At 35.9% G+C, this 27,183-nt stretch overlaps 1 long non-coding RNA gene across 2 annotated transcripts in view; it reads right to left on the reverse strand.

Moving 5' to 3' along the window:
* Positions 1–214: 214 nt before the first annotated feature.
* Positions 215–27,183, reverse strand: part of LOC112914358 (uncharacterized) — a 49,502-nt gene continuing 22,533 nt past the window's right edge. The window contains exons 3-5 of one of the 2 annotated variants that reach the window (XR_012001791.1): positions 6,931–6,998; positions 6,380–6,451; positions 215–411 (exon numbers count right to left, since the gene is read on the reverse strand). This is a non-coding gene — a long non-coding RNA (uncharacterized lncRNA). Of the gene's footprint in view, positions 412–6,379; positions 6,452–6,930; positions 14,915–27,183 lie in introns of those variants that run through there. The other variant, XR_003233845.2, reaches the window with a different exon arrangement.

Raw genomic sequence — 27,183 nt, forward strand, 5'->3', positions numbered from 1 at the left:
GAAGCATTTTTCCTGATCCAACCAGTCATATCTATGACAAACTTTGCAAATATCTTCAGAACAATCTTTCTGGACTGGCTGACATGCTTTTTCTTTCTCTCTAAAAAGCTAAAAGACAATGCAGACTATGCACACTTTTTTCGTAGAGCTTTATTTTTCAAACCACACTTTAATTTATAAAACAACAACAACAACAAAAAAAAAACACCATAGATTTTTCTTCTTGAAAGAATAAAGAATTTTTATTTAGGTGATTTTATAATAGAGTAATAACTCTAAAGTTAAATACACAAAAATAATTGACCATTCTCTTCCATCACTGTCAAATTGGAACATGAATTTCATCTTTTATGTGATGTTGGAAAGAATGATTTCTTCAAGGTACCTGAAAGCGACAACCAGTAGAAGCCTCTGCAAGAAAAGCAGATTTTGTTAGTATGCAGAAAAACTTGCTACACCTGACTGATTACAAGTAATCCGAGCAAATAACAGATAATCAGGATCAATTTCTCTCTAAGCAGACCAGCAGATACCCACAAAGTTAGTAAATTTGACTCATGGTTTAAAAGGCTAAGTTTATCCAATTATCCATAGCAATAATGTTAAGAGTATTTATAACCGTCAATTACAGAACAACAAAGCATTAGGGTAAATTCCCATCCTCGTGAATAATTTTTTTCCTATTGTATCTTGACCAGTTGTACTGATCCAGCAAGAGTTGAAATTTAAAACCAATCAATTTGAGACCTTTGTTAACAGGACCCAAACTAATATGGATCACTGAAATTAGTGGATGTTTTTTCTTAAATCCAACTTCCTCCTCCACTGACTCTCTTTATCAAAACAGCCAATAAGCCAAACTGCAAGATAACCCGAGCTTGCCTTTTGCTTCTGGTTGAAGTGCTTAATTAGAGTGCCCTAAATATAGACCCAGAAGAAAAGAATCTGTATCATCACAAAAACTGCCCTTAAGCTAACAGCTAAATTATTTAGAATCTGCTATACTCAGAAGATGAAAACCACAACATGTTAACAGAAAAACTTCAAACCGGAGCTGTCAAACTTGCACAAAACCATTGTTAGACCTGGAATAAAGTGAAAGTAGAAACATCACTAAATTTCATTTAGTTTGTCTGGCAAAGTGAGTTGACTCAATAAACTTCAGCCTTTACATACCTCCTCACCTGGATACATTAGCCCAAAGTTGTAGGAAGAAAATATGGCTAACTCTTAATAGGGCATATATAACTGACATAATATCTTTAATCACATTTTTTTCAGAATTCTACCTGCCTACAACTCGCTGTTTGAATTACAAATTACTTAGGGTGAGGAGAAGCACTGAAAAATTTATATCATGTAAGCTCCAAGAAAATTTTCTTTGACAATTTCCATCTGGCACATTGCATTTGACAGTGGCAACCCTCATTCTCTTGTATGATGTAATGTATCATGACTGGTATAATCCAGGCAGATCATCTCAAAGGAGCACTCTGCCAAGAACACCCCATGGGAAGTAACTTTCTTCATGGGTAATGAATGTATAACAGATAAATCCTATATTTTATGTTCCCTGACATGATATGGCCTACAGCGATGACTTACAAAGCATTTTTGTCAAATTATTTTATTTTTGTCATTTGGCTATTTAGTAATTATGTATAAAGAAATATTCTAATATCATAGTTATATCATATGTATAAAATAAGTAGGTCATAAAGCTCAGGCTGGATGTGGAGTGAGAGCAGGGAAAATTCTTAGGAAAATCGTGTTATACAATATTAGATTCATAATATTGTATAATTCTTTTTAACTCGAGAAACATTTTATAACTATCACAGATAATTGACATCAAAATTAACCAAATTGCCTGTCTCCACAACCCAAATTCACTGAGTAAATATTCAGCTCTTCAATTTACCTATTGTTTTCATTATCCATTACTGTATAACAGACTACCTCAAATGTTAGGGGCTTAAAACAACATTTATTATCTCACAGTTTCTCTAAATCAAGAATCCAGTTATAACTTAGGTGAGTATTCCAGCCCTGAGCATCACTCAAGACCCAGGATTCACTTCCAAGGTCATTTATGTGGTGGTTGGCAGGATTCAGATCTTAGAAGGCTGTTGTACTCATTCATGCCTCATTTCTCATGAGCTATTGGCTGGATGTTTCCCTCAATTCCTTGTCAGGTAGACTCTCCAAAGAATAGCTCATAAAATGGCCATAGCAAGAGAGAGCATAAGAGAATGATAGCGGCTCAAACACAGAAGTAATATTCCATCAATTTAGCCATTTGCTGTTCATTAGAAGCAAGTCATTAGGTCCAGCTCATGCTCAACGGGATTCCATGAAAACATGAATACCAGGAAGTAGAGTTCATTCATTGAGAGGCATGTAAGAAGCTACCTACCATTCATTCACACTGTTGTTATAAAAATGAATAGTCTGAAAAATATTTTTATTCATTTAATTAACATATATTAAATCATGACTCCTTGTTAGAGAGTCACACATGAAAAGAAAGTGATTTGTTTTACAAAAAAACCTACTGATTTCAGCAGCAAAAAGTCTAAACCTCAAAGGAGAAAGTAAAGTCAGATCCTAATGTAAAATACGTATCATTTTTGCAGGATCATTCTTTTTGGCTCTTTACTTCAGTCATCTATGTCACATTTCTTCCTTTCCTTGGCAAGATGATGTCAAAATTAATACCTAGTGCTGAGAGAATTGGTGATCCTTCAGTATTATATGGTTACCACAGGCTCACTATTGAAATGGGCAGCATCAGAGTCAAAAGTTCATACTGAGAAGCACCTACTTCCATTTACAGTCAAAAGAGCAGGATTTTCCTTCACTTATTTAATAACATACAGTGAAATAATATATAGATAACACTAATATAACTAATTCATAATCACTCCTTACTATCAGGCAAAGCACTTACCTACTAACACACATTCATTTACATATATACTTATTAATATATGGATATCTACATGTAAACTCAAGAAGTCTCTATTAATTGATGGCTATTAATATTCCTGAGATACTTATAGTGCAATTAGATGAAAATTACTCAACTTTCAAAGCCTAGAGTTTCTGCCAATCCCCTTCAATCAGCACTGAGACCCACTTAAGTATCAAAGATGTCAAGACAATTACATAATAAATATAAAGTGATTCTGCTTACTTTGTACTCAACTAGACAGGTTTACACACATTTCGAATTTACTTCTTCTGAGTGAATAAAATAGTATGCTTGGAGAGCTGGTTACTTTATTGCTGCTGAGAAAATTATTTTTAAATTCCTAGCATGCTTTTTTAATCCCGAGTTATTTGGTTTTGTTCCCCCAACAATAATACATAGGCAGATCCTGGTAGAATGTTTGAATTGTTTTTGTTTTTTTCTGGTACAAAATCTATATTAATATTATATAAAGTATACCCTAATATGTATGTAGTGTCTTTTTAAACTTAAAAAAAGTAAAATAAATGCTATGTCATCGGATCTAAATTTAATTGAATATCTACTACACTTAAGGTGCTTTACTAATGCTAAAATGTGCTTCAAATTTTTCCACTTTTAAAAGTTCTGCAGTTTGTTAGAAACTTCAATACAAATAAATTCATGTGTTGATTTTAAAGAGCAGCAATAGGGATCCCTGGGTGGCGCAGCGGTTTAGCACCTGCCTTTGGCCCAGGGCGCGGTCCTGGAGACCCGGGATCGAATCCCACGTCAGGCTCCCTGCATGGAGCCTGCTTCTCCCTCTGCCTGTGTCTCTGCCTCTCTCTCTCTCTCCCTCTGTGTGACTATCATAAATAAAAAAAAAAAACAAAACACTAAATAACAGCAATATAAGAAAAACAAAACTCAGCCTTTTATACACTGAGAATTCTAATAGGCAAGCTGAAAAAGAATATCTTACCACTTGCCTTAAATATTACCTAGCTAGTGGGTTGTTATGCAATAACAGAATCGCCTTTCTCCCACATTCATAGGTGTATTGTGCATATATTTTTTTTCTTCATAAAGGGAGCCATTTCACACTGAGCACCACCTATGTTTATAGAGAAGACAATTTCTACCACTACTTTCTTTTGCAAAAATAAATGTATGTGTATATGTATTACTATATTCAACATCCTCATTTTCAGATTACACAAATAATAAGTTCTTATTTAGTAAACATATAATCCTAGTTTTTTTTCCTGCTCTTCTCAATGAAACATTTGGAGATACACATTAGCAGATGTGACTGCTTGTATTGCATTGAGGAATGTCCATGTTAAAGAACAAAAGAGAAAAGGACATTTCAGAGAATGAAGAAAAAGGATTCTTTAGAGAAGTCAAAGATCTTAGTAGAGAATGTAGAATTAAGGAAAGAAATAGCTTTCCAAGGTCTTCTGGTGAATTTTATTGCAGATTTATTTCACTTAAACATAGTATCTGCTAAAATGAATTAGAGATGAAACAGACTGCCAGCCTGCACCACCAAGCCCTGACTCATCTCAGCACCTAAACTGCATGGAGGTCTATGGCAAATTAGACTCCAAAATTCATATGGAAGTACAAAGGATCTAGGATAGCCAAAACAATTTTGAAAAAGAACAACATTGGGACTTATACTACCTGACTGCAAACTTACTATAAAGCTACAGTAATCAAGACAGTGTAATATATATAGCTCAAGGAGACAGAATAGAAAATCTAGGGGAAAAACATCTCATACCTATGGTCAATTAATTTTTGACAAGGTGTCAAGGCAATTCAATGGGAGAAAGGACAGCATTTTCAACAAATGGTGCTAAGGCAACTTCATATTCATATGCAAAAAAATAAACCTATACTTTAACCTCACACTATGCATAAAAATCAACCCACAATGGATCAAAGACCTATGTGTAAGAGCTAAAACTATAAAATTTCCAGAAAAAAACATAACAGAAAATTTCTTTGACCTTGAGTTTAACAAAGATGTCTTAGAAATGACACAAATAGCATAATCCATAGAAGAAAAAATTGATTTAAATTGAACTTTATTAAAATTAAAAACTCTTACACGTCAAAAGATATAATTTGAAAAGAAAAAGATAGAATTAAGAAAGTGAAATATCAACTCAGATTGGGAGAATACTTCCAAAGGTTGAATTATATGGTATGTAAACTATTGTTGAATAAAATTGTTTGAAAAAAAAAATCCTCAAACCAGGGCTTGTGAATACCCAGAGGTACAGGATTAAACATCCATTTTATTCAATGATAATTTCGTACATTAATGTCAAACATTATTATTTCATGAAAACAAATATACGTGCTGTAGAAATTGGTAATGAATGAAAACAACCCAAATGAGAACAGAGGATATTTATTCAAAGCTTGCTATAACAAGGTAATCAGCACCCCCATCACTTGGGTTTAGAGGAAACTCAAAGGCAGACATGGATATGGAAAAGCTTTGTCAAGAAAAAAGGGAAGCCTCCAGGTATGCTCTGATTGGAAACTGTTGCTGTGGTAGAGGTAGGAGCAGACTAATTAAAAATGAACCACCCTAGGTAATAGGTTTGGAGAGCATATCTGGCCTTATTTGCCCAGTCCTGAGTTGGAAGTTGGGGCAAAAAGAGGAAACTTGACAGTTACTGACTAAGCCTTCACCATCTTGGGCTGTTTGTTGGGTGGGTTGTGGTTTGGTTTCCGGAACAGGTTGCTAAAGAAATTGTGGTCTGGAATCAGGTTTCTTACATGGGTCAGAATCCTATTGTCATATAGGCTTTGGAAACTGTCTCTTCCTATCTTCAGTCTCTCAAGTTAAATGCCAAATCTGACAAACAAAAGACAAACATTGCATGAGGTCAGATAGACCATACTTCACTCCTTCTTTCTTCCTTTTTTAAAAGCTCTTCACACTTCATGCAAACAGACCTCCGGCAATTGGCTCTACTAGTTTTTCAGATCATCTAAAGTTGTCTTAAATTCAAGCTGATGTTACGACCTCTTCTACCAAGTTTGCCATGTATTTTTGATGAGGGGGACAACAGCTTATATTTATAGAAAGCCCTCTGGAAGCACCTGGTCTCTTAATTTCCTCCCTCTATACAAAAAGTGTTATCAGCCATTCTGCAAGTGTTAATTTAATCCCATGTTATGAGAAAATTATCATCATCATGCCATTTCAGAAATAGGGAAAGTGAGTCTTGGTAAGGTTAGATCATTTATCCAAGGCTACCAGGTGCATGACCAATCAGGAATTCCACCCTAGGTTTGTGTGACTGCTGAGCCACATCTTCAACCACAATATTGCTTATTGGAGAAAGCAATGATGTATCTACTTGGGGATATTCTTTCTGGATTCAAGTATAGCAAATATAGTCTCACCTCACTCTTTGGCATGTTCCGTGAATGCCCTGAAGTTCTGTTGTCATCAGCTATTTGCCCTTCAAAGCACACCTGGCACATAAAACATGTCTTAGGCATTTTTTTTCTCAGACTTTGAAGCAAAATTCCTACAAAGATTGTATTTCTACCAAAATTCCTACAAAATTCCTACAAATTCTCATGATCTCTGTTAGTAATGTTAGTGGCACCCAGTTTCTTAACCCTTAATCATTTGTCTGAAATAAGTATCAATTTATAAAGATGCAGTCAAGAAAGTTACTATATCTAATTTTATTGGGTTGGTTATTTGGATTTCCACATGTGCCACTGAAAGCAGCAACCCAGAAAGTTTTCAGAAATCCTGGTTGTGAAGAAAGGAGGTCTAGAAGCATTTTCTCTCTTAGACATTTTCACTCCCTACCTGTTTCCTTTAGGGGTTCCTGCACAACCACCTCCCACCCAACCCATTCACACTCAACCCATTATTAAAATATAGGAAGGTGGGGTGCCTGGGTGACTCAGCCAGTTAAGTGTTTGGCTCTTGATCTCACCTCAAGTCTTGATCTCAGGGTCACGCCTTCAAGCCTGGCACCAGGCTCCACCCTGAATGTAGAGCCTACTGAAAAAAATAAAATAAAACAAAGGAAGGTGGATCAGGTTATTGAAAGTATTCTCCAGGTATCATTGTTCCATATATTACGCTGCCAGGCCTCGCTCATATTCACTGCTGGCATAGCTTACTAGCACAGTTAGTGGGTGACAGTTTTAATTTAAATAAATCACTTGAAAACCTATGAGTTATTCCTGAAGAGAACATGCACAGCCTTGGCCTACCGATTTCTACTAATAGTACAGATTTTTATCCCCCTGATTATATTTCTATCATAAATCCCACTTTTCTACAGATCCAAATTTCCCACAAAACTGTGTTTTGAGAATTATATTACTACAAACAAGCTGTTTGGTTTCATTTCAAGTAACTTATTAATCGGGTTTCACTCACTGTTCCTGGCTACACTGCTTATCTGAGCTATGCCTTTTCCTTTTCACTCCAGGGGAGTAAGAACTGTTTCCTGGAATGAATGGGCATCATTCACAGATGACCTCGTGAGTTTCTAACACTGATCCTGTGATGCAGAATCAGTAGTCATCCTCCAAGGATATTTTCTCTTTTGCTACACAGACTATCTTCTGTTGAGATTATGATTTTAAAAATCATAATAAATATAGAAAAAGAGCTATTACACTTCAAAAATCAAAGGTGTCCTCAACAGATTGTATCCTTTGCAATCCAAAAATTTTATATTTTAAAATCAGTGCAGTAACTTCTGGTTCTCAGCTCCTTATAGAAAATCATCAAACAGTATGATGTCATTAGTAATGAGAGGTGTTGAAATAATTTTAATAGTAATAATTAGAATGTCAATCATATAAATGATTTACTTTCTCTTCTAAATTAGAATGGATTCAGGGTTATCCCCTGAATAGTACCACTCTCTCACTCACTTGCTTTCCTATCTGCTTTCTAAAATTGGAAGAAATAGTTGAAGTTGCAGGTAAAGAGAATTAGACATAACCTGCAATTTATTTTTCCACTGCCACATCCCTTAGTGAGCTATCATTAATGATATGCCATTAATAACTACAGCAATTATGAATCATTATAATGCTTTGGCACTGATTTTGTATTTGGTTCCATTTTCATTTTAGTTTTACCCATGAATAAATTTTTATTAAGAAAAGAGAAATAAGGAGACCACAGCAAGGCATTTATAGCACAAGTTTTCAAGTACCTTCTTTGTACAGGAAAAGGAAAACTTTTTTCAAAGGGAGACTTTCATAGAACTCCAAAATATAAAACAGAAATGTGAAATTGCTCTAATTCAAACCCTGGGCCAGAGACCAGTCTGCCCATTTAGCCTTTAGCTGCTCCCCTTTGTTGAGACTTGAAGTACATCCACAGATGTGGATGTGATTCTACTGACCAGTATTTTAAAACCAGTGGTCTCCATTAGCCTGACACATGAACCACCATGATGCTATTGACATTGAGTGACAGTCCAAATGACCAAATCAAATGAAGACCAAGTGATGATGCTGGTGATATTAGCCATGATGTTCTTCATGTGATGGGTTAAAAATCCATAAATAGTCTTAGTTAGCAAGAAGATATATTTAATAATAGTGCCTTCTTTAGTGTTGGGCATGGAACCTAACAAAGGGCTTGAACTCAGAACTCTGAGATCAAGACCTGAGCTGAGATCAAAAGTTGGATACCTAACTGGCTGAGCCACCCAGATGCCCCATTAATAGTGCCTTCTTGAAGAGGTAACTGCACTCCCATGTTCACTACAGTATTATTCACAATAGCTAAGATATGGAAACCACCTAAATGTCCATCAACAGAATGGATAAACAAAATGGGATATATATATGTATACTCAATGTGTGTGTGTGTATACAATGATACACATACACACACATGCACATGCGCTGGAATATTATTTAGCTTATTTTTCAGCCTTTTAGGAAAAGGAAGTCCTGCTTTGTGCAACAATATGAATGAAACTGGAAAACATTATAAGTAAAGCCAGACGCAAAAAAGACAAATACAGCATGTTCTCACCTAAGCTATATGTGGAATGTAAAGGAGTCAACTCATAAAAACAGAATAGAAGGGTGTTTGCAGGAGTGAGGGTTGGGAAGTAAAAATGGGGAGACATTGGTCAAAGGTATGATAGTATAATTGTGAATAGTATTTGTTGCTTTACATCTCCATAACTTTTTCAGAAGGTCAAGATCCAGATGTGCCCATTTGAGTGTGTTGTGGCAAGAAAAGAACACGTTGAAGTAACTCTTTTCCATTGTTTGAAGTACTTATTCTTAATCTACCTTATTTTTATTATCCTTTCATTCAGGCCTTGATTCAATTGTTACAAAACTGATTCAATGAGTTAGCAAAATAGAAAGATGTTATATTTTAGGCAATTTATAAAATTAACCACATACCAAAATGTATCAGGAAAGAAAATTTGTCAGAGAAGGATTTATTCTAAAATAGAATCTTTTACATTTAGAAGTCAGCAGATTAAAAAAAGAGTGTGAGTGTTGAATTCAGCACAGATCTACCTCAACTTGTGATGGGATTACATCCCAATATCCCAATATATCCATTTTAAGTCAAAAATGCACTTAATGCATTACACCTAACCTACCTATATCATAGCTCAGACCAGGCTATCTTAAATGAGCTCAGAACACTTACATTAGCCTACACTTGGACAAAATTGTCTAACACAAAGTCTATTTTATAATGAAATGTTGAATATCTCATGTAATTTGTTGAATACTGTGAAAAACAGTGAAAGTGAAAAACAGAATGTTGTATGTGTACAGAATGGTCATAGTTGTATTGGTTTATCCTCATGAGCACGTGACTGACTGGGAGCTACCCAACATCATGAGAGAATATTTTACCACATATGACTAGCCCACAAAAAGATCAAAATTCAAAATTCAAAGTGTGGTTTCTATGGATTCTGTGTTGCTTTTGCATCATTGTAAAGTCTAAAAATCATAAGTTGAACCATTATAAGCCAGGACCATCTGTATTGTTCATCATTTTTCTAAGATAATTTTTTCCTCCAAAGTATATGGTTAAAAATTTAGAAACAATATTAACATGCTTCTCACTATGCTTTTTTTCCCTGCAGTACATCTTTCTTGTAGCCTACTTCACACCACTCTCTGGGATGTGTAAGCAATCCCCATAGAAAAAATGAGATCCATCTATGCTCTGTACTTTTAAATTTTAAAATAAAACTGTTTCAATACACATAATAAAATAAAATAAAATAAAATAAAATAGGAAGAAAAATATTTCCCTCTTAGTTTAGACCTTGCTTGAAAAGTGGGCCAGGATAGCAATCATAAATTATGAATAAAATGTGAAATGTAGATTGTAATTACATCAATGTATATCAAAATCCTCCTAAAGGCTATGGGAATCCTCTTTCTCAAACTGGGGACTTGCTAATTTTTTTTCCATATTTACTTTTTAAATGGTCAAAGCAAGAATTATTCAGAGTGGAAAGGAAAGTCTTTGAGGAGTTCCTTATATTTTAATTTCCAATGTATCCTTGTTAGGGTTTATTTTCTTGATCCTAAGGAAAAACTCCATTTCAAAAGAAATAAACCAGGGCTAGTTTAGTAAATACCTAAAAAGTAGATTCTGAATTTTGCTAGCAAAGTGACAACTGAATAGTAAGTGCTAAATATATACATTTGTTCAATTAACTAATTACTATGTTGATTCTTAAAAATTTCCCTCTCTCATTGGCCTTATGATGATGTATTGGATGGGAAAGAAGACACAAAACACTCCAACTAAGGTTTTTTCCTCTTCCTCCTGAGAAGCCAAAAGGTAAAATTTCTTTATCCTTAGAGTTACTGGAAAGATTCCTTTTTCCAATTTATTCATCTCTCTCTCTCTTTGTGTATTCTTGCTGGTCCACAGAGAGGTTACTAAACTTTGAGCATGTACAGAGATAAATTTTAGATTAAGATACAAACTATTTGTCTTGCTGTAATATTGGACTGTTAGCCTTTTCAATGTTGTTGTTTTAACTTATGTATTTATTTATACCACAATTCATACAAAAAGAGTTTGAACTTAGAATTCTCCTAAGTCCTTTGTGTACCTCACTTAATTAATCATATCTAATACTTACCTAGGAACTGTGGAGTTTAAAAACACGAAGAACAGGGTGTTCCTGCCTTCCAGGAAATAAAAATATAACAGAATAAAAAGATATAAACCACTCTAACCACTGGTATACAAAGTCTAAGATAAAATGTGCACTATGAAAGTACTTGGAAGAAAAGAGACATTTTACCAGGAAGTTAGCTAAAATGTATGGCCATTCTACCTCTTTAATCCTAATGGCATTTGCCAGTACTGATTCATCTCCACATCCCACTTCTACATCAGCATATATGTATTTGTGTTTATAAGAATGATTGTGAATTATTAAGATATGGTGAAATTAATTTTATTCTTTATACTAAAGTTAGGAAGTGTGTAATACAGTTTTCAGGATTTCAATTAGGTTGAGTTCAAATCATTTTTTAGCTCATTTTTTAAGCATACAGTTGTCCAAAACTGGCATTTACCCAGAATACCTAATTCCCCTAGGACTCTGGATAAACTGAATGTAGCTATGTATTCTTATTATTTCACTTTATGCTTTAATTCTTTTAAGTACCATGTCTTTAAATAAGAATTCTCAATATGATTATATACATTGCTTAATACAATTCTGGCCAAGTACTAGGCATTTAATTTTGCTGATATGTATGCAATTTTAAGGATCTCAGTATTTATTTCATGCAAAATTCAGTGCAATTCGGATAATATTGAAAAGAGCATGCATTACATCTCATTTATAAAAAAAAAAAAACAAAGTGGAACAATCTAAAAATCCTTCAATAAGGAAATAGTGCATAAACTACAGCACATAAATACAAAATATAGTGTTTCCTTTAATAAAAATTTAAGTACATTAATACATTCTTATGTGAAAAGGTATCTTCAAGTTTTAGCTTCTGACCAAGATGCAGTGAGAGAAACCAGATTTATATTGCCCTTCCCCCAAAAGACCACAACTCAAAAAACCAGACAAAATACATGAAACAATAATTTTCAAGGGATTGAACATTAGGAAATGAAGGACAATGGTCCCTGAGGGACAGGTAACAAATCCTATGACTTCACTATAAAACATTTCCAGGCAATGGTACAGAGTGAAGGAATCCAGGTAAAGCTCATTAGTTCCCTTGAGATAAGAAGAGAGATCTGAAAGCTCAGGAAGCCAAAGGGCCTGGAGTTTGTAGGGTAGGACACCATAAAATAAATGCACAGAAAAAGAGCTCCGAAGATTGCAGAGGGTCCCCCCTCAATCTTTGGCTACATTCTCACCAATATTGACATGACTGCCTACATAGAAAATCCAGCAGATTCTGCAAAAATGTTATCAGAATCAATAGATCAGGTTAGCAAGATTACAGAATCAATATACAAGATCCACATACAATGTATTTCTATATACTAGAAACAAAGAATTAGAAACTGAAATTTATCATTGAAAAAAATAGTGTCCTACCCCATGACAATGGGGACTTTATGCCAGGTTGGCAAGGCCAGTTCAACATTCAAAAAATCAATTAATGTATATGATACCAAAAGTATACACAATGAATGCAAAAGTCAAGGAGTGGGACTATACCAAAGTAAAGAGCTTTGCACAGTAAAGGAAACTATCAGCAAATAAAAAGGCAACCAACATAATGGGAGAAAATATTTGCACACCATATATCTGATAAGAAGTTAATTCCAAAATATATAAGGAACTCATAAAACTCAATAGCAAAAATAAAAAATAAAAAAATTCAAATAACCTGATTTAAGAATGGACAAAAGACCTGAGTACACACTTTTCCAAAGAAGACACACAAATGATGAGGGGTACATGAAAAGATGCTCAAGATCACTAATCATCAGGGAAATGCAAATCAAAACTGCAATGAAGTATCACTTTACACTGTTAGGATAACTATCATAAAAAAGACAAGACATAACAGGTGTTGGCAAGGGTATAAAGAAAAACCCTTGTGTGCTGTTGGTGGCAATGTAAATTGGTATAGGCATTATGGAAAACAATATGGAAAATCCTCAAAAATATAAAAATAGAACTACTGTATGATCCAACAACAACCCATTTCTGGGAATATATCCAAAGGAAATGAAATCAATAACTCAAAGAGATATCTGTACTCCATGTTCATCTGCAACTTTAGTCATAATAGCCAAGAAAATGGAAACAACTTAAGTATTCATCCACAGATAAAATGGATTTTAAAAATGTTTCTCTCTCAGGGATCCCTGGGTCGCTCAGCGGTTGAGCACCGGCCTTTGGCCCAGGGTGTGATCCTGGAGTCCCGGGATCGAGTCCCACATTGGCCTTCCTGCATGGAGCCTGCTTCTCCCTCTGCCTGTGTCTCTGCTTCTCTCTCTCTCTGTATCTCTCATGAATAAATAATAAATAAATAATCTTAAATAAATAAATAAATAAATAAATAAATAAATAAATAAAAATATTTCTCTCTCTCTCACACACACACACTAAAATATTATGATTTTACAATGAAAAAGAAAGAAACTTCCATTTGTGAAAACATGAATGAAAATGTAGAACATTATGCTAAGTGAAATAAGCCAGATACAGAAAGACAAATGCCAAATGATCTCACTTATATTTGGAATCTAAAACAAAAGCAAACAAAAAAACAAAGGCAAACAAAAAACAAAGCAAATTCATTGAACCAAAGAGCAGAACAGTGGTTATTAGGACTCGCAGATGAGGGAAATGGGAATGTGTTGATCAAAAGATACAAAGTTTATGTAGTTATGCAAGTTATACAGTTATGCAAGATGGAGATATCCCAGAGATATAACATACAGTGTAGTGACCACAGTTAGTAATATTGTATTATATACTTGAAATCTTCCAAATGAGTAGATGGTAAATGTTCTCACCACACACACACACACACACACACACACAGGTAACTGTGAGTGATGGATATGTTAACTAACTTGACTGTGGTAATCATTCTAAAAATGCTCATGTATATTAAATCATCACATTTTACACTTTTAAAACTTTTGTACAACCTAAATATGTTTTTGTCAATCATACCTCAATAAAGCTGTGGGAAAGAAAGAAAAAAATCAATTAATATAATTTATCACATCAACAGACTAAACAATTACACGATCATATCAATAGATGCAGAAAAAAATTGACAAAATCAATATCTACTTAACAAACCAACCCTCATCAAACTATGAATAGAAAGGAACTTCCTCAATTTGTTAAAGAACATCTACAAAAAAACTATACCTAACAGCAGACTTAATGTTGAGAACCTAGAAGCTTTCCCACTAAGATCAGGAACAAAGCAAGGATTTCTTCTCTCACTGTTCCTCTTCAACATCACAGTGGAAGTCCTGGCTAATGCAGTAAGACAAGAAAAAGAAATAAAAGATACACAGTTTGGGAAGGAAGAAATAAAAGTCTTTGTTTGCAGATGACACGATTATCTATGTAGAAAATCCAAAGAATTGACTCACACAGAAAATTCCTGGAACTAATAAGTGATTTAAAGTTTCAGGTTACAAAGTTAGCATACAAAAGTCAATTACTTTCTTATATACCAGCAATGACCAAATGGAGTTAGAAATTTAAAATGTAATACCATTTACATTGGCACCCTCCAAAATGAACTGCATCGGTATAAATCTAACAAATATGAAAAAATCTACATAAAGAAAACTAGAAAAACTATGATAAAGGAAATTAAAGAACTAAATAATGTTCATGGGTAGGGGGACTCAATATTGTCAGATGTCAGTTCTTCCTAACTTGATCCGTGGATTTACTGCAACCCAAATCAAAATCCCAGCAAGTTATTGTGGATATTGACAAGCTGATTCTAAAGTTTATATGGAGAATTAAAAGATGCAGAATAACCACCACAACACTGAAGGAAAGAACAAAGTCAGAGGACTGACACCACCTATTTCAAGACTAACTATAAAACTATGGTAATCAAAACAATGTGGTATTGGCAAAAGAACAGACAAATAGATCATTGAAACAAATATAGTCAAGTGATTTTTGAAAAGGAGCAAAAGCCGTTCAGTGGAAAAAAGATAGTCTTTGCAACAAATGCTACTAGAACAACTGGATATCCATTTGCACAAAATAAATATAGATAATAGAACGTCCACCCTTAACAATTAATTCAAAATGATTCATAGATCTAAATGCAAAATACAAAACTCTAAAGCTCCTAGAAGAAAAAGTAGGAGAAAATCTAATGAACCTTGGGTTTGGTGATGACTTCTTTAGATAATCAGTAAAGGTATCATCGGTGAAAGGAAGAATTAATAAGCTGGACTTTATTAAAATTAAAAACTTATCCTTTGCAAAAAATACTGTCAGGAGAATAAGACAAGCCATAGACTTGGGGGAAATGTCTACAAAAACACATATCTAATAAAGGACTGTTATACAATATATACAAAGAACTCTTAAAACTCAACAATAGAAAATTAACAATCCAATTAAAAAATGGGCAAAAGATCTGAACAGACACTCCACCAAAGAAGATAAGCAGATGGGAAATTAACATATAAAAAGATGTTCCAAATGATACATTTTTAGAAAATTGCAAATTAAAACAATAGGATAACATTGCACATCTATTTAATGGCAAAAATCCCAAACACTTATAACACCAAATGCTGGAGAACATGTGGAGCAAGAGGGAACTCTCATTCACTGCTAGTGGGAATCTGAAATGGTATGGCCCTGTTGGAAGACAGTTTGTAGTTTCTTTTTTTTTTTTTTTTTTTTAAATTCCTTAGAGTAGAACTTTTTCTTTCTTTCTTTCTTTCTTTCTTTCTTTCTTTCTTTATTTATTTATTTATTTATTATAGTCACAACAGAGAGAGAGAGAGAGTGAGGCAGAGACACAGGCAGAGGGAGAAGCAGGCTCCATGCACCGGGAGCCTGACGTGGGATTCGATCCCGGGTCTCCAGGATCGCGCCCTGGGCCAAAGGCAGGCGCCAAACTGCTGCGCCACCCAGGGATCCCTGTAGTTTCTCATAAAACTAAACATACTCTTACCACATGACCCAGTCAGTAATCATGCTCCATCATATTTGCCCAAAGAACCTGAGAACTTATGCCCTCACCAAAACCTTCATCAGGATGTTGATAGCTGCTTTATTCATAATTGTCAAAACTAGAAGCAACCAAGATATCCTTTGGTAAGTGAATGGATAAATAAACTGTGGTACATCCAGACAATAAAATATTAGTTAGCACTAAAGAGAAATGAGCTATCAAGGCATGAAAAGATATGAAGGAACCTTAACTGTGTATTACTAACTGAAAGAAGCCAACCTGAGAGGCTACATACTGTTGAGTCCGATACAAATGACATTCTAGAAAAGGCAAAACTTATAGACAGTAAAAAGAACAATGTTTGCCTGGGGTTAATGGGAAAGGAAAGATGAATCATGAAGAATGGAGAATTTGTAGGGGAGTGAAACTTTTTGTATGATACTATAATGGTAAATAGATATCATTATATATTTGCTAAAATCCATAGAATGTACAACATCAATAATGAACTCTAGTATAAACTATGTAAGTGATTATGATGTGTCAGTGTAGGCTCGTCAGTTGTAAGAAATGTACCACTCTGGTGTGAGATGTTGATAGTGAGGAAGATTGTGTGTATATGAGGATAGGGAGTATATAGGAACTCCTGTACTTTCTCCTCTGTTCTGCTGTGAACCTAAAATTGCTCATAAAAAAAAAAAAAAAAAAACAGAACAAAACAAAACAAAAAACCCTACACTCTTCTTCCTTTTAAAGATGGAACCAAAAAACATGAAATGATGAATCAAAAAAAACATGAAACCAAACTGCCAAAACATGGAAAAGACCTGCACAAAACACCACTGAGAAGAATTAAAGATCTAAGTAAACAGAGAGCTATGCCATATAATAATAAAGTGAAACATTCAGCATTGTTAATATTTCAGTTCTCCCAAATGGATGTATAGCCCATCACAATCAAAACCAAAATCTCGGGGATCCCTGGGTGGTTCAGTGGTTTGGCACCTGCCTTTGGCCCAGGGCGTGATCTTGGAGGCCCGGGATCGAGTCCCGCGTCTGGCTCCCTGCATGGAGCCTGCTTCTCCCTCTGCCTGTGTCTCTGCCTCTCTCTCTCTCTCTCTCTCTATCATGAATAAAAATAAACAAATAAGTAAATTAAAAGACCAAATTGCAGGATAACAGTATCTGATTTTAAGACCTATTTTAAGCTACAGTGATCACATTGGTCTGGTGATGACATAAATGCAGACAAATAAATAAAAAGATGTAATTATAAATCCAGAAATAGGTCCAAATGTATATGAACAACTGGATTTTGACAGAGGAGCAAAGGCGAAGGTCGAGTGTGGGAGTGCTAACAGTACTAACTCCATCCTTGGCCCTCCATCTTGTTCATACCCACTGGATGACCTCTCTGGGGCTATATGTTCCAGGACCCATGGACACTTATATATGTACCTTAGAAATGCTTACCAAGGCTGGAATATAGAGAGGCGTGCTTTGGCCTCCCATGAATCTGTTAGAGATAAGTCGTTCCCTTCCCTGATGCACAGGTGACACCTTGAGATCTAGTTAGATGTTAACTGTCAATTAAGAGCATACAAATCGTTTGAAGTGCATATAAATCACTACAGTGCCCTCCTGGCATCCCCTTGCCCTATAAAATCTGTAGACTAAGGTCTGGACTTTGCAGACCATAGCTGCTATGTAAACTGTGTGGAGTTGCCTGCTTTGTTTTTTCTGTCTCAAAGTGCCTTCTCAGTCTGAAGTCCCTCCCCGTCTTCCACCTTCTAACAGTTGTCAAGCCAGGCAGGAGGCAGAAAAGGAAGCAAGCATGGATAAAAGGGCCAAGAAGGGAAAGCCCACTGTCCGTGGGGGAAATCCCAAGCTGACCAGCTACCCTCATGCTCTGCATTACAAGACTCCACAGAAAAGGAATTATGAGTAAAGAGACAGTGCTTTGAGAGCTATCTCCGTGTCTCCCTGCTTGTAACAAGTGATAAAAAGTTCTTTGCTTTCAACACCCCTTTGGGTTTTGTTGAATTTAAAGTACCCCAAACGATGATCCCTTTAAGTTGGGTTGTAAATTTGGACCACCCAGGTGGGGGATGTTGGTGGTTTGTGTGCCTGGGTGGTCTGAGAGCAGGAGCAAAGCTGTTGGCAGCAGCCGCTCATCTAGTGCTCACTTAACTCTGGCAATTGGTCGCCTTGGGTTCTCCACTAGGACCATCCCACTTGGTCCTTGGTGACTGAACTCACCTATCCCATGACCTTAGAGGTTAAGGGAACATCCACCTGACATCCTTTGTTCAGCACCTGAAAGGACTGGGCAAAAAGTGAGCTTTGGCTCTGCCACAATAATTAGTGCTCTCTGTTTTGTTAATTGCAAAGCTTAAAGGAACGCTGGGGGGAAATGTTTTAAAAGAAAGACTTCCTTGGTAAATACCCTGTGGGATTAAATCCTTATTGAAGTTGAGCCTAGAAATCCCTGGGTGAAGGAGGTCAGAAGGTTTTTTAAGGATTATACTTCGGATGGTTTTAACTCTCAAATGGCCTAAATGAGGATCCTTTAAAATACCTAATTACTATTTGCGGACCCAACTTGAGAAAGCTGGCCATTGGATTAGACAATCTAAGTTGGATGCATATTTTGATTGGTATTTCAAAGCTTCTAAAAACACTGACAGGATACTATCCATGCAGGAAACTAATAAAATGTACCCAGAGGGGGAAAAGCAAATTGAGGAAAATGGAATCAGATGAGTAGATCAACCTATAAAGTTATTTGACTTGCAACCTAGTTCTGTGAGGATTTGAAAGCCGCTTTCCTTATCTTACAAAATTTACAAAGCTAGAAATGCTTCTCTTAGAGGCAATCCAAAATTCACCTATTCCTTTACTGATCCTGAATCTTCCCCTATTTACCTTAAAGGCTTCATTGGCTTTAGTCATTGGCTTCAGGAAACCAAAGTCCTTTTTGGGAAAACTTGTGTCCTTTTCCCATCTCATGATGTTATACAGCTTGTCCTGTGCTTGAAATGTAAACATAACCTACAATCACCTGACACTGAAGAAAAAAAAAAAAGGTGGGGTGGGGGTGGGAAGAAGACTTTTTAAAATACAAACTGCTAAACTGGCTCTTGTGTTCAAACTCTAGCACAGTCACCTCCAGATTAATTCCAGGGACAAATACAAATCTTAAAATCTTCTCTACAAATATTAGTACCTATAGGATCTTTACATCTATCTCTGTGTGTATCCACATGTGTAGGTTGTAAATGTGAGATATTTTTCTACCTCTGAATGGTATTGCTAAAATTACTTGGTAAAAGAGCTCTGTGTAATTGGTTTATAGGCCTTCTAAAACTCAGAAAGAAGGAAACTAACCCAGATGTTTTTTAAGTTCATGTGATCTGGAAAAATATTTAATGTTAAAGCAAATTTAAAGTTGTTTAGATAGACATTTCTTTAGAGTTATCAACATTAAAATTTTATAAAGAGCATGTTTCTGGAAATTATGACATATATTAATAAATTTGCCAATCCAAAGAATTCTGGTATAACAGTTCAGAATTGCTTACTATTTAGTTTTCAATGGAAAGTAAGATTTCTAAGCATTAAGTATTCTAATAAACGCAATCAAGACTACTAGAAATAATAAGGGAAACAACTCTGTATGCAAACAAAGTGAGGCATGTGGGATATCCGGGTGGCATGGTTGGTGGCTTGATCTCAGCTCAAATCTTAAGTTCAGGGTTGCAAGCTCAAGCCCCAAGAGGGGTAAAAAAAAAAAAAAAAAAAAAAAAAAAAAAAAAAAAAAACAGAAGTAAGGTTTGTGATTTTGTTTTTGTTTGTTTGTTTTTGTTTTTAATAATAAATTTATTTTTTATTGGTGTTCAATTTGCCAACATACAGAATAACACCCAGTGCTCATCCTCTCAAGTGCCCCCCTCAGTGCCCATCACCCACTCACCCCCACCCCCTGCCCTCCTCCCCTTCCACCACCCCTAGTTCGTTTCCCAGAGTTAGGAGTCTTCATGTTCTGTCTCCCTTTCTGATATTTCCTACCCATTTCTTCTCCCTTCCCTTCTATTCCCTTTCACTATTATTTATATTCCCCAAATGAATGAGACCATATAATGTTTGTTCTTATCCGATTGTCTCATTTCACTCAGCATAATACCCTCCAGTTCCATCCATGTTGAAGCAAATGGTGGGTATCTGTCATTTCTAATGGCTAATATTCCATTATATACATAGACCACATCTTCTTTATCCATTCATCTTTCGATGGACACCGAGGCTCCTTCCACAGTTTGGCTGTTGTGGACATTGCTGCTATAACCACAAATGTTGGAGAGGATGTGGAGAAAAGGGAACCCTTTTACACTGTTGGTGGCAATGTGAAATGGTGCAGCCACTCTGGAAAACTGTGTGGAGGTTCCTCAAAGAGTTAAAAATAGACCTGCCCTACAACCCAGCAATTGCACTGTTGGGGATTTACCCCCGAAGATACAGATGTGATTTTGTTAAGAAAGGCAGAAAAGGTGGGAATACATTTTTGTTGAGGAATAGAAAGTAATTTTGTTCTAAAATGAGACTGGTTGTTTGGAGGGAAAAACTTAGGACAAAATATAAAGAAAAAAGAAAGTTGTAGAAAGTTTGTCAAATAGGAATCTTTAGAAAAGAATTTTACGCATGGTCAGGGCTAAGATTGGAATGAAAGAGATTTAAAAGTAAACTGGTATAAGATTGGAATTTGGCCTTTCTCTGTTTAAGGTTTTTGTAGGTTATTGGTCTATTCTTAATAAGAAATCGTAAATGGAGAGTTTTTTCCTTTGCCACGAAAATAAAACAAAATAAGACAGTTTCTATATTTTATCTTTATCAGGTCTTCAATTACTTAAGAAAGCTGAATCTTATCAATATTAAAAGAAGTAAATTTTGCTAACTATGTCACTTCTGTATTTGCCTTAAGAAGCTCTTATTGCCATCTTGTTTAATTAGGTAATTAAGTTTTATAATGATCTCTGCTCCTACTTAGGCATGTGCTTTAAAACCTTCTGATATTTTTAACAAAATTCCCCAAATTCAAATTCTAAATGAAGTTCTTAACTAATTAGGCTTGGTATGTTAAGTTACACAGGAAGTAATGTAAAATAAGTGCTGATAAACCTTTTTAGGTCATATTACCTGGAAGAATGCCATAACTATTTTAGAAATCATAAAAATTCCTAAGATTTTGATATGTCCTAGTATAATGCCATCAACTATAATTCTAATTATTGAAGTGTTGTATGTCACAGAAAAAAAAAGAAATTTTCTTGTCAATTGCATTATAATGAACTTTCATCAGATCTTTAACCATGGCCATTTCTGAGTCTTTTGTCATTCACAGTTATTGTTCTGATGCTTTTGCTACGTGTTTTGTCTTCAAGAAGATTCATGGAGAGAACTTTTGACAAATACAGATTTCTTATACCCTTTGGATCATAAAACCAAGCTGAGTAGAAATTTCTCAAATTAATGGGAAAACTGCATTCAAATAGAACAATTATTATTAACATGAGACAGAATGAATTGAGGAAAATGATTATAGTTTTTATGACTATTGTTTAAAACATTGCTGGTTCTCTAATGTTTACTCTTCCAGATTTAAGGAAACCATTCTTTTTTTCCCTACATGGTCTCTCTAAAATTTGGAAATTCCAGTGAGCAATCCTACTCTCTTTTATTTTTTTTTAAGATTTATTTATTTGGAGGGCTGGAGAGGGGCTAAAGGAGAGAGAGTCATAAGCATACTCTGCTCTGAGCATGGAGCCTAACATGGGGCTTGATCTCATGATCCTGAGATCATGACCTGAGCCAGAACCAAGAGTTGGACACTTAACTGACTGAGCCACCCAGGTGTCCCCACCTTGTCCTTTTTAAAAGATTTATTTATTTATTTATTCACTTCCTTACTTGAGGGGGTATTCTTACTTGCAATTAGTTACTTGCATAGGTTCAATAAGAATCTGTATTCCTGTATTGGAAACATTGATCATATTACCAAGGCTTTGGCTAGAGTGTCATATTAGAGAGAGACATGCATAGACTCAGATATGACCAGATAGCATTAAGGAGGTAAGGTTGACTCTATGCAGCTAATGAAGTCTCTTGGAAAATTGGCCTGATACCTAGCTTACAGGGTTCCTAGGGCCTTACAGGGTGAGTAAGTAAAGAAGTAACCTTACAGGCTCAGGAATCTCAGAATATTTTGGGGACCTGGAGAAGAGAGTAACCCAAATATATAGCGGTGCAGGCAAGTCTGATGGCAAGTATTTCACTAGCTTCTTAGCCTCCAAATGCTATTAAATGTTTACTCTGAAATTCCTTATGAGAAGTCCCAGCAAAGCTGATTTAAAAGAACCTATCTGGCCAGCCACTATTCTTGCTGTACTTATGTAAATAATTAGGCCAAGTTTGCTAAAACTGGACTTGTTTCACAAACAGTAGTCTTAGTTTGGCTATCTTTGATGGAAAGGAGGGTAACTAGAGAGAAAAAAAAATGTGTTTCAGTAACACACCTCTATGGGTGTTAAGATTCTAGTTCTGATTAATTGTTCCTGTTTACCTATAAACCTGGGCTGGATCCTGAATACTTCTGGTTTCCTTGCATATCTGGCTAATTTTCTACTCATAGGCCTAACTTTGGAAGCCTACCTGTGGGACTGGCTCCTGAAGTGAGACAACTGTTCAACTGAAGTGACCATATTACCAAATGTGAAATGAGCTAACATTACCAAATGTTAGCTAAGACTATACATGAGAGTTCTGAAACAATGGCCCTATGAAGGATGGGGGCTCAACCCAGTACTAGGGATTATCTGTAATTGGATGCAAGGCAGTTTCATTCCACAAATCCTAATCTATGCCCCTTTTCATCAGGAAGTAGCTAGAGTGGTTGTCACCCCATCCTTCAGAATGAGTAATGGTGAAAAGCCAGGGATGGTATTGGTTCATGGGCACCAAATAGTTACTGGGTTGTTACTAAATGAAGATTTACCATACCTATTGCCTTTAAAACATTTGTCTCATCGCCCTTAGCCTCACACTGATGATGTCCCTCCCTGTTGCCTCAGGTAACATCTCCCTGTCATGGACCACCACTTATGTTGAAATTCATAATCACTCTGACTGCTAGGGTCTACAAAATGCTGAACTTTGTGTCTCATATGCAAAAAGTTATTGACCATGTAAAGATCTCTTTTGCTAATGCCTTCACTAGATGGTTCACTTCTTTACAAGATTGCTAGAGAAGTAGAGTTCCAAGTGTTTTCTCTCATGGGTATATTAATCATACACTGCTGTCTATATTATTGCTGTGGCATAGGGATGCAAGTCACTTTCTGATATCTGGCTGTAGGTTCATTGCAGAAGAATGGCATGTAAAAGATTGTACTGGCCACAAAGATGTCAGGGGTGGAGCATAGGTGTGCTAACAATAGTGGCTCCATCCTTGCCCTTCCATCTTGTCCTTGTCTACCCAGTGACCTCTCTTGTGGTTGCATGTTTCAGGCCCCTTGGAGATTAATATACACACCTTAGAAACACCCACCAGGTCTAGAATGCAGGGAGGCTTGCTTTGGTCTCCCATGAATCTGTTAGAGATAACATAGTCTTTCCCCTTCCAGATGCACAGGTGGGACACCACAAGATCTAACTGAATGTTACCTGTCAATTAAGTGCATACAAACCCTTTGATCTCACTACAATGCCCTCCTGGCATCCCTTTGCTCTATAAAATCTGTAGACTGAGGTCTGGACTTTGTGGAAAATAGCTGCACATGTCTGGATTGTCTTTTGCCTTAAATCTCCCTATCAGTAAATTACCCTGAATAAAACTCTGTAAACTGTATGAAGCTGCCTTCTCAGTCTGGAGGATACTTTACCATCCCTCTCCTCCTCTACCTTCTACCTTGGAGAAAGGATTGCCTTTTCCAATAATTAGGGCTAAAAACAATTGGATATCTAATGAAAAAAATAATCCATACTTCAACAAGTATAAAAATTAATTCAAAATGGGTTACAAACCTAAATTTAAAACCTACACCTATGAAATTTTAGAAGACAATATAAGAGAAAACTCCTGTGATCTTGGCTTAGGCAAAGCTTTTTACATACTTTAGAAGCATAATCCCTGGAAAAACAAACTTGAAGCATCTATGGAAAATAGTATGAATATTCCTCAAAAATGTCCTTATCAGTAATTCCACTTCTGGGTATACAGCCAAAATAACTGAAATCAGTATCTTGAAGAGAGATCTGCATTCCCATGTTCACTACAAAATTATTCACAATAGCCAAGATATGGAAAAGTAACCTAAATGTTCATCAATGGATGCATGGATAGAGAAAATACAATGTATACCATAAATTGGTATATCATTCAGCCTTAAGAAAAAAGGAAATCCTGCCAGTTGTGCCAACATGGATGAACCTGAAGGACATAGACTAAGTGAAATAAGCCAGTCACAGAAGATATCTGCATGATTCCATTTATATGAAGAATCTAAAATAATCAAACTCATGGAAGCAGAGAATATAATAGGGTTGCCAGGGGCTGAAAAGAGGAAGAAATGAGAAGCTGTTATTCAATGGTAAAAAGTTTCAATCATGCTACAGGAATACGTTATGGAGATCTGCCATATAACACAGTGCCCATACTCAACAATACAGGATAGTGAACTTCGAAATTTAATAAAAGGATAGATCTCACGTTAAGTGTTCTTACCACAAACATAAAACACCATAAAACAAAGGGACCCAAAGAAATTCCAGGAGGTGTTAAATATGTTTATCACTTGGATTGTAGTGATGGTATCACAGATGTTTGCATGTGTCCAAACTCATCAATTGTACATATTAAATGCCACTTTGGGGGTCAATTATACATTAATAAAGCTATTTTTAAAAAGAACAAATTGATACATTCAATGTGGTCAAAATTACAAATTTCTGCTCTTTGAAAGATACTGTTAAGATACAAACCAGGACAAACTATTTGCAAATCATATGTCTGATAAAAGACTTATACCCAGAGTGTATAAAGTCCTCTTAAAGCCCAATAATAATAAATAACCTGACTTTTTTAATGGGCAAAAGATCTGAGCAGACACTTCAACAAAGATATATGAATGTCTATTAGTACATGAAGAGATGTTCAATATCACTAGTCATTAAGAATATGCAAAATAGAACCACAATGAGATATCATAACACATCTATTAGAATAGCTGAAATTTTTAAAAAGACAACAATTGTTGGCAAGGATATGGAGGAGCTAAAAGTCTCATACAATACTAGTGGGACTATAAAAAGATACAACCATGGGACACCTGGGTGACTCAGGTCATGGTCTCAGAGTCCTGGGATCAAATCCCACATGGGGCTCCCCCCAGGGAGCCTGCTTCTCCCTCTACCTATGTCTCTGCCTCTCTCTGTGTGTCTCATTAATAAATAAATAAAATCTTTAAAAAGGTAAAACCACTTTGAAAAACAATGTTGCAGTTTCTTTAAAAACTGAGCCTATATATATATATATATATATATATATATATATATATATATACATTTTGATCTTGTCAATCCACTTCCAGGTATTTATCCAAGAGAAATGAAAGTGCTCGCCCTTATAAAAGCTTGTATAGGAATATTCACAACTTTAGATTCACTAGCCAAAAACAGGAAATAACCCAAATGTCTGTCAGCAGGTAAATGAAAAAACAAAAGTGTGTTCTAGCCATATAGTGAAACACTACCAAGCAAAAAAAGAAAAAGGGAAAAGAAATAAAGGAAGAAAAAGAAAGTAAAGAAATGAAATATTGATACACATTCACATGAGTGAATATCAAAATCATTTTGGGGAATGAAAGAAGTCAGATGAAAAATGAGTGCTTATCGTATGATTCTCTCTATTTGATTTCTAGAAAATGCAAACAAATCCTAAGTGACAGAAAGCAGATCTGTGGTTCCTTGAGAAGGGGAGGAAAAAAGGGATAAAAGGGAAGGCTTACAAAGGGAAACAAGGAAATGTGTAGGGTATTGGGCATGTTCATTACCTTGACTGTGGTGTTTGTCTGACAGGTGCATAGATAGATCAAAATGGGCCTAGAAGATATGTGCAGTTTATTATATGACACTTTTACTCCAATCAAGCTGTAAAATGATAAAAATTAAAGCCCCAAAACAAAATAAAAAGTCATTCGAGTCACACCGTCCTTCTGGGCTTCCTCACACTGGTAGCAGTAGCTGCCAACTTGTTTAAAGCCTCTGATCTGGCAAGCAGTGTGTGAGATGCCACCATTTATTTTTCACAGCTGACCACTGGCCACCTCTGCTTCCCTGCAAGGTTTCTGTGACCACTAGATTGTATGCACAACTCCATCACAGCACTCCTCATTCTGAGTTGCAACTATTTTCCTATTTGCCAAAGTTCATTAAGAACAATATAATGCCAGGGCGCCTGGGTGGCTCAGTCAGTTAAGCATCTGCTTTCAACTCAGGTCATGATCTTGAGGTCCTGGGATCCAGCCCTGTGTTGGGTTCCCTGCTCAGCAGAGACTCTACTTCTTCAGCTCCTTCTGCCCCTCCCCCATGCTCTCTCATGCATGCTCTCTTGCACATGTGCTCTCTCTCCCTCTCTCAAATAAATAAATAAAATCTTTTTTTTTTTTAATTTTATTTATTTATGATAGGCACACAGTGAGGGAGAGAGAGAGAGAGAGAGGCAGAGACATAGACAGAGGGAGAAGCAGGCTCCATGCACCGGGAACCTGACGTGGGATTCGATCCCGGGTCTCCAGGATCGCGCCCCGGGCCAAAGCCAGGCGCTAAACCGCTGCGCCACCCAGGGATCCAATAAATAAAATCTTAAAAAAAGAAAAAGAAGAAAAACAACAGCAACAAGCAGACAAGAACAGCAACAGCAACAAGAACAACTACAGCAGCAGCAGCAGTATATGCCTTGTTCATCTTTATCTCCCCAGGTCTAGAATGACGCCTAGTTG

The sequence above is a fragment of the Vulpes vulpes genome, chromosome 5, assembly GCF_048418805.1.
Source record: "Vulpes vulpes isolate BD-2025 chromosome 5, VulVul3, whole genome shotgun sequence".
NCBI lineage: Eukaryota > Metazoa > Chordata > Mammalia > Carnivora > Canidae > Vulpes > Vulpes vulpes.